This window comes from Sus scrofa, chromosome 9 (genome assembly GCF_054392235.1).
Source record: "Sus scrofa isolate SSC_HxYL_T2T_F1_AM1 chromosome 9, Sscrofa_HxYL_maternal_Yorkshire_Landrace_v2.0, whole genome shotgun sequence".
Lineage (NCBI taxonomy): Eukaryota > Metazoa > Chordata > Mammalia > Artiodactyla > Suidae > Sus > Sus scrofa.
The window spans coordinates 35,135,637-35,144,781 of NC_139391.1; the positions used below are offsets into that span (position 1 = coordinate 35,135,637).

The window sequence follows — 9,145 nt, forward strand, 5'->3', positions numbered from 1 at the left end:
TTCTGTTTACACAATATTGAAACAACCAAAACATTCAAACGCCCAAAAAGTGTAAAACTTTAAGTCATATTAAATAATAATTGAGAACTCTGAAATACTGCAACAGCTTGAAGTATCTTCTGAATGACCAAAAACAGTTGAACTTTTGTCTGGTATAATTTTTTTTTTACACATAACTATATATTTTAAAAAACTGCTAATTCAGGTATGATATACACAAAACCCTGAACTGACAAGATTGTTCAATGAATAATACTCCACACTGCTTTGTTGTTATGGACAAATGAGCTTATAATTCAGTGAAACCCTTTTAAGAAGTTCTAGCCTAGAGAATGACATGTTCAAATAGTTTGGTCATATTAGTTTTATTAACAACAACCTCCCATTCCTTTATAAGATGTTTAATTCCTCTGAATATCATCTTTAAGAGGCCTGACTTGATTGTTGTCAGGATAAACCACCGATCAAGTGCAACCCTTGCTTCCAGTCTATGGGCTCTTCAGGAGTTTCAGTTCTATATAAGCCACTCAGTGACCTTCCCATGAGTTTTCTGTTGGAGATTTCACAGTACTAACACTTTCACAAAGTATCCCTCCCCTCTTTAGGCTTTGGGTAGAATGTCAAGTTAATAATGGCACGTGGTGTTCCTTAGCATAACCTGCCAAAACGTGATCATTTCCTTGGAAGAAAAGCTATGGGCTGCAATCACACGTCTGAGTTGACAGACATCCAAATGGATCCTATATAAAAAGAAAAGGTTTGTGTCTTATGGAATATGAATGTCCACTTTTAATAAATTCAAACAGACATCTTCAGACTTGATGTGTTTTACATGGCTCATCATTTCGTAGATTCTTGGCACCAAATCTCTGGATATCATATAACCCAACCCACTGCAGTAGGGGTGAAACACTTTGAAGGGATACTCCTGGTATGAAATATGGGTTTTTTGATAAAATCCTCTATAGGAATAATTATCAATTAGACAGTAACCTGTGAAAAACTTCTCTGAGTTGTTTAAATTTAAAAGCTGCTTCACTAAATTGACAGTATTGGTGAACGCATCCATGTCTGTCTTCATGATGTACCTGGCATTGGGGCAAAATTCAGTTACCCACCTAAATGCCGTTATCATTTTCAAGGTCAGGTGACTGTACATGTCTAAAAAATCTTGCCATATTATGTCGCCATAAAGAAAGTGCTCATCCTCTAAGGATAAGGCTAACACTTTGTCTTCCTTTTCAGCCTGCTGGCCTAGTAAGAAAAACGTCAGAACTTCATATCCCCACCAAGACTTCTTTTCAACCCAAATACCTCTAATGGCCTGGCTGGCTTTCACATCTGAGGGGTTTGAGGTCACCAGGATGACAAGAAACGGGTTTTGATGAGAGCAGTTTGAGTGCTCTCAAAGTGTGAAGTGGAAGTCGTGTCTGTAAATGGGCTCATACTCGTAGACATACATCCAGTTCACCTGCTCTGTAACCTTGTAGTGGGGCAGACTCAGGTACCACATCACCAGGAAACTCAGCAGCGACAGCAGCAGCAGGAGGCTCCACTTGAGGGATCTCAGGGACTTGAGATCCACTTGAGGGATCTCAGGGACATCCTACTTAGAAGGGTGATGGGGAGCGCTGGGGCCATTCACAGCAGCTCAGGAGCATGGGCCTCAGGTTCTTCTTCTTGATTTATTTCTTCTGAGTGAAAGACCACTTGGGAAAGTGGGAGCCTCCTCCTGCCCAACCTTATATACTATATAACATGAGAGAGAGGGAGGGAGTCTCTTTTTTGTGTATATTGAAGTACAGTATCATGTTAGTTTCAGGTGTACAGCAGTGATTCAGTTATGTTATTCGTGTGTGTGCGTGTGTGTGTGTGTGTGTGTGTGTTGTTCCTTGTGCTGTACAATAGGGTTGCTATTTTAGATATAATAGTGCATGTATGCTAATCCTGCCCTCCTAATTGATCCCTCCCCCCAAATTTCTGCCTTTGGTAACATTAAGTTTGTTTTCTATGTCTGTGAGTCTGTTTCTGTTTTACAAATACGTTCATTTCTAACTTTTTTTTTAGATTTCATGTATGAGTTATAGCATATGTTTTTTTTCTTTCTCTGTCTGACTTGACTTCACTTAGTATTATAATTTTTAGGCCTCTTTTGTTACCTTTTAAAATTTTTGTTCGCTTCTCTTGTCATTTGACCACTGTCTTGAGTTTATGTTTGGATTCCATGTGTGTGTTGGGGGGCAGGTAGGCGGTGGTTCTCCCAGATCAAAGATGTGATGACTTTTCTGGAAATGATTCTAGGACAAGAGTTATTCAATGTTAATTATTATATCCTTTCTTCCCCTCTTCCTTGGACTGGCAGCATTAAAAAATCTGTGATTCTCCTCTGCATTCATTGTGCCCTTCCTGGAGAGGGAACCACTAGGGAGAGGAAGAGTCAGAGTTTGTAAACGCCACTTTAGAGCTGACTGAATACCAAACACCAAATCATCAATCATTTTCATTTCTTCATATAAAAATTGATTCATATATTCATATTTCTTCTTTGAATTCAAGAGAACTCATCCAAGATAACAATCTGACTCCTGACATAAACTATACAATACTATACAACAACTAATCACATATGCTTAGATAATACTGTGGCACGGATAACAAAAAATCTTCTCTGCTTACTCTTTTGTGTTGAGGGACAATGTTACTACATGCAAATATTTAATTGTGTCTATTTCTCTTAGGCTGACCTGTATCTTGAATAAATATATTTTAGTAAGAATAGTGTATATTCTATTTTCACTGTATAGAAACCATGAGCCTACTGCTAAGGGATATATTTGTGTCTTAGATAGCTCTTACAAAATTATTTTGCTTACATGGGCAGGTGGAGAAAAGCAAAACTAACAGCGAATGCTTAGTAGAGATTAAAAGACTGTTGAAACCAAAGAGCATGTGCATTTCAATTTCTATATCAAGAGAGTAGGGAAGAATTATTGCTGGGAGAGAAAAATAGCACCCTTGAATATGGAGCACACTTGTAGAGAATACGAACAATGCCCTATGCATGAACATAAACATGAAGGGCTGGGGTTAGGACCGAGTTGGTCAAAAGCCCTTTGCAAAATTAGCAAGGAGGAAGTGCTCATTATGCAATGATTATTAGGCATTCACATCACTAAATTAACTTTCACTATTTATATAATTTTAATTTAAAAAGACCTTGAGATGCTCAGAGATGTATAGAGATGATAGATTGATGACCTTCTCATGCAGCCTGATATTCCAGGAAATCCTTAAAGCTGCCTTCCATCAAGCAAATATAAAAAGAAGTATGGCTTGCCATAGTCCTGCCAGGTTAAATTATCCATCTAATTAGCTTATGACACTGGATTATGACTAAAGTAAGGGAAACTGTTGAATGATACATGCTGTCACTCTTAGAGGAAAAGAGAATGCATCTTGAGTCAATCAAAACTACACAGTCATATTTCCCCCTCTAAATATCTTTTCCTTTGTGTGTATCTTTAAATGCCCATTGTTATTCTATTTGTCTCATTGGGGAGATTAATTAGAATTACATAAACTAGTAATTTTTCCCTAAGTATTAAACACAGTTTTGCTAAATCAAAGATGTGTCATCGAGTATGCACATAAGGAAATAAAAAGCTGAAATCTGCAAAATAAAATGTTAACAATAGACAACGTTTAAGTTGCAGGTAATTAAACATTGTAAGCTCAAAATAAATTTTTTCGCTAGCAAAGAACATACTTTCTTTTCTTTTCTTTTCTTTTTCTATCTTTTTGCCTTTTCTAGGGCCGCTCCCGCAGCATAAGGAGGTTCCCAGGCTAGGGGTTTAATCAGAGCTGTAGCTGCCAGCCTACGCCAGAGCCACAGCAATGCAGGATCTGAACCTCACCTGAGACCTACACCACAGCTCACGGCAACGCCAGATCTCCAAACCACTGAGCAAGGCCAGGGATCAAACCTGCAACCTCATGGTTCCTAGTCAGATTCGTTAAGCACTGAGCCACGACGGGAACTCCGTGAACACACTTTCAATATCATTTTTCTTTTATGGTGTGAAGGGTATATTATACTGTTACATTATCAAGAGCGTTTATTTTTGGTGGTACGTAATCAAATATATTCTTTATAAAGAATTTGAGTCCAAATAGCCTATTTTAAATCAGAATTATCACTCAAAACTAATAGAAGTTTAAACCCAAAATGAAACTGTTTAGAAACCTAACCACATATACATAATACCCTGTCACTCTTTTAAGCTCTAGTTTCCTTAGTTAATAATAATGGAAGTCACTATTATTGACAATATCAATATACATGACTAGTTTCTTCTGAACATGCACAAACACATTAAGTACATTAGAAGATTGGCAAATATGGAAGTTCCCTAAATAGTGAAAGGCTAAAATGGGATGAACAATACAGAAGAAGGTATGAAAGATGAATAGAGAGGATTCTGAGATGAGGCAGAATATAGAGCACTAAGATCTATCTCCCCACCTAGACAAAAATTGAACTGGCAGAATCTGTCTGATGTAACTATTTTGTAACTCTGGAAACTATTTAAAACTTGCAATTTCAAGGAGAGAAGACTTGACAGTAAATTGTGCTTAACTTTGGTCAGTTTAAGCTTTTGGCACAGAAAGAGCGACCCATCTACTCTCAGTCCTGCGGCAGGGTGTACATGTGTTTCGGAAGAGCATGCATGGAGCTTGTAGGAGATGGTATGAGCAAAAATTACTCTCTTCTCCAAATATCAGAGAGCTGCATCCTGGTCACTGATTGCTGCTTCTGATTCTCAGGGGTGCAGACAAAGAGGCTGGAAGCCATTTCTGTTACACTTTCTGCCATTGTTACAATCTCCCTCCCCTTCAGCTGAAGTAAAGTCCAGAAAATTTAAAATGCGAGTACCCTTATTTCCTCCCCCTTCAGTTTTCTCCCTTTTCCCTTTTGGAGCCAGACCTTAAAGACTAGGTCATTCACAACAGCTACATATACAAGACAAATCAGAAAGTCACCGTGCATGCCTAAAGAAAGGACAAAACTCTGAAAATACCTGTGAGGACCTTAATTTTACATCTTAGATTTAACTTTGGCCCAGAGATAGATTACAACAATCAAAAGAAGAAAACCAAAAGCAAACAAAAACATCCTTGAAGGAAGAGAATCTGATTTCCAGATTTACTATATTATTATATTCAAATATAAAATTTTTAACCGAAAAAATCACAAGGCTCCAGGAAAAAAGGAAAGTATGGCCAATTCAAAGGAAAAAATATGCAAAAGTAACTTACAAAATGAGAGAAAATATTTGCCAATCATTTATCTGATAAGGAGTTATGGTCCAAAATGCATAAGAAACCCATACAATTCAACATCAAAAAACCCAAATAATCCAATTATAAAATGGGCAAAGAACTTGAAACAACTTTTGTCCTAAGAAAATATACAAAAAACCAACCTCAACCTCACTCCTCAGGGAAATGTAAATCAAGACTAAAATAGGTATTGCCTCAAATTTGTTAAAATAGCTATTATCTAAATGACTAGAGATTACAAGTATGGACAAATATGAGGGAAAAAAGGGAATTCTTGTGTACTGTTAACAGGAATATTGTCATAACCACTATGGAGGTTTCTCAAAAACTTAAAAGTGGAAGTATCACATGATCCAGCATAAATGATCTGGGCATAAATTGAAGGGAATGATATAATTGTTTCAAAGAGATATCTATGCTTTCATATTCATTGCATTATTTGTTTTTTGTTTGTTTGTTTTTTGTTTTGTTTTGTTTTTTTGTCTTTTTGCTATTTCTTGGGCCGCTCCTACGGCATATGGAGGTTCCCAGGCTAGGGGTTGAATCAGAGCTGTAGCCACCGGCCTACGCCAGAGCCACAGCAACACCGGATCCGAGCCGCATCTGTGACCTACACCACAGCTTACGGCAACGCTGGATCATTAACCCACTGAGCAAGCACAGGGACCAAACCCGCAACCTCATGGTTCCTAGTCGGATTCGTTAACCACTGCGCCACGACGGGAACTCCTCATTGCATTATTTGTAATAATCAATGTATGGAAATAACCAACATCCATTAACAGATAGATGTATACAGAAAATGTGAGTATACACACACACACACACACACACACACACACACGCTGAATAATATTCAACCATGACAAGGAGGTAATCCTGACATTTGCAACTATGGAACTTGAGGGCATTAGGCTAAGTTAAATCACAGAGAAAGGCAAATTCTATATGATCTTATATTTGGCGTCTAAAAACCCAACCCATAAAGACAGAGATTAGATTAGTGGTTGCCCATATGGCAGGGGTATGAGAAGAAATGGGTGGAGACATTCAAAAGGTACAAACTTGCAGTTACAAGATGAATAAGTTCTGGAGAACTAATGCATAGCAGGGTGACTACAGTTAACAATAGTGTGTTGTACACTTGAAGGTTGTTAAGATTATAGATCTTTAAAGTTCTCACCATATGCACACACAAAATGATGAGTATGTTAAATAAGTTAAATCAAATTGAACTCCTTAAATTTACAAAATGTAATATGTCAATTATATCTCAATAAAGCTGAAAAATTGCATTTATTTGCACTAATATTGGACAATACATAAAAGAAATTATAATCCCATTTATAATAGCATCAAAAATATTTAGAAATTATCTTAACCAAGTAGGTGAGAAGTTTGTACAATGAAACTAACAAAACATTGTGGTATAAATTTTAAAGAAGTCATAAACCTATAGAAACACATCCCAATTTCATAGATTGGAAGATTTCATATTGTTAAAACAGCTACCATCCAAAGCAATCTGTAGATTCAATGCAATCCTTATCAAAATTCTAATGATGATGTTTGTAGAAATATTTTTAAAAATCATACAAATTTTAATGATTGTATTAAAATGAAATTAATTTAGTTGAATACAAATTAAAATGAAATGAATGTTCATTTAAGGACTTCAAATAGCCAAAGCAATATTGAAAAAGATGAACAACAGTCTTTAGGCTCTTCAGAATCATACTTCTTCATTTCAAAACTTATTATAAAAGGCACATTAGTCAAAAGAGTGTATGTAGTACTGGCAAAAAGACCGATATATTGACCAATTGAATAGAATAGGAAGCCTAGAAATAAACCCTTGAAAACAGGGTCAAATTATTTCTGACAAGGATGCCAAGATGATTCACTAGGGAAAGATAGTATGTTCAATAACTTGTTCTAAGAAAACTGGATATTCACATGTGAAAGAGTGAAGTTGGACCCTTATTACACAACATATGAAAACAAACTCGAAATGAATCAAATATCTACTGTAAGTAAAACCTTACACTCTAAAACTCAACAGAAAACAGAGCAAAAGCTTCACAGAACTGAATCTGGTTATGACTTATTGGATATGACCCCCAAAACACGAGCAATGAAAGATAAAAGAGACAATTTGGACTTCCAAAAAATTTAAAATTTTGCATATCAAAAGACATTATTAATAGAGTCAAATGGTGATATATGGAAGGGAGAAAATATTTAGAAATCATATATCATTAGAGAACTCCTTAATTCAACACCAAAAATACTAAACAGCCCAATTCAAAAATGGAAAAAGGGGAGTTCCCGTCGTGGCGCAGTGGTTAACGAATCCGACTAGGAACCATGAGGTTGAGGGTTCGGTCCCTGCCCTTGCTCAGTGGGTTAACGATCCAGCGTTGCCGTGAGCTGTGGTGTAGGTCACAGATGCGGCTCGGATCCCGCGTTGCTGTGGCTCTGGCGTAGGCCAGTGGCTACAGCTCCGATTTGACCCCTAGCCTGGGAACCTCCATATGCCGCGGGAGTGGCCCAAAGAAATAGCAAAAAGACAAAAAAAAAAAAAAAAAAAAAAAGAAAAAGGGCTTAAATAGATATTTCTCAAACGATGATATTCTAATGGCCAGTAAACACGTGAAAGATGATCAGCATCACCAATCATTAAGGAAATGCAGATCAAAACTATAATGAGATACCACTTCACTACCCATTAGGATAATTACTATTTTTAAAAAAACAAAAAAAAAATAGCAAGTATTGACAGAGATGTGAATTCATTCACTGCTGGTGGGAGGGTAAATGGGATAGCTGCTATGGAAAACCGTATGGTAGTCCCTCAAAAAGTTAAAAAACAGAATTACCATATGATATGCCATTTTCTCTTCTGGATATATAACCAAAAGAACTGAAAGCAGAGTCTCAAATAGATATTGGTATACACATGTTCATAGCATCATCATTCACAATAGTTAAGAGATTCCAGTAACACAAATGTCCATCAGTGGATGAATGGGTAAGCATAATGTGGTATATACATACAAAAATGAAGGAAATTCTGACATATATGTTTTTAAATTTTATTTATTTATTTATTTATCTTTTTAGGACCGTACCCATGGCATATGGAGGTACCCAGGCTAGGGGTCAATTTGGAGCTATAACTGCTGGCCTACACCACAGCCACAGCAACGTGGGATCCAAGCCATGTCTGCAGTCTACACCACAGCTCATGGCAACACCAGATCCTTAACCCACTGTGATGCCAGGGATCAAACCTGCATCCTCATGGATGCTAGTCAGATTGATTTCTGCTGAGCCATGATGGGAGCTCCTGACATATATATTATAAAAGGATGAACCTTGAGGTCATCATGCTAAGTGAAATAAACCAGTCACAAAAAGACAAATTATATATATATAGACATATATGTCTATATATATATATCCATCCATCTATATGAGATCCCTATATTAGCCAAAAATAATAGAAAGTATAAGCATGGTATCCAGGGTCTAAGATAAGAAGGAATGGAGAGTTATTATCTAATGGGTGTAGAATTTCAGTTTTATAAGATGAAAAAAGTTTCAGATATGGCTGATGGTAATGATAGCACAATATTATGAATATATTTAATACTAACTGTACACTTAAAGATGATTAAGATGATATATTTAATGTATATTTAAACACAATGTTTAAAATGGAGAAAAAAATGACAAGTAAAACATGCTTGAGTGTTTAATTTATGTACAGTTGGAGTCCCAGAAGGAGAATATAAAGAAAGCT

At 36.5% G+C, this 9,145-nt stretch overlaps 1 pseudogene; it reads right to left on the minus strand.

Annotated features, from left to right (window-relative positions):
* Positions 1-256: 256 nt before the first annotated feature.
* On the minus strand, positions 257-1,864 carry LOC100624824 (UDP-GalNAc:beta-1,3-N-acetylgalactosaminyltransferase 1-like; annotated as a pseudogene).
* Positions 1,865-9,145: the final 7,281 nt, after the last annotated feature.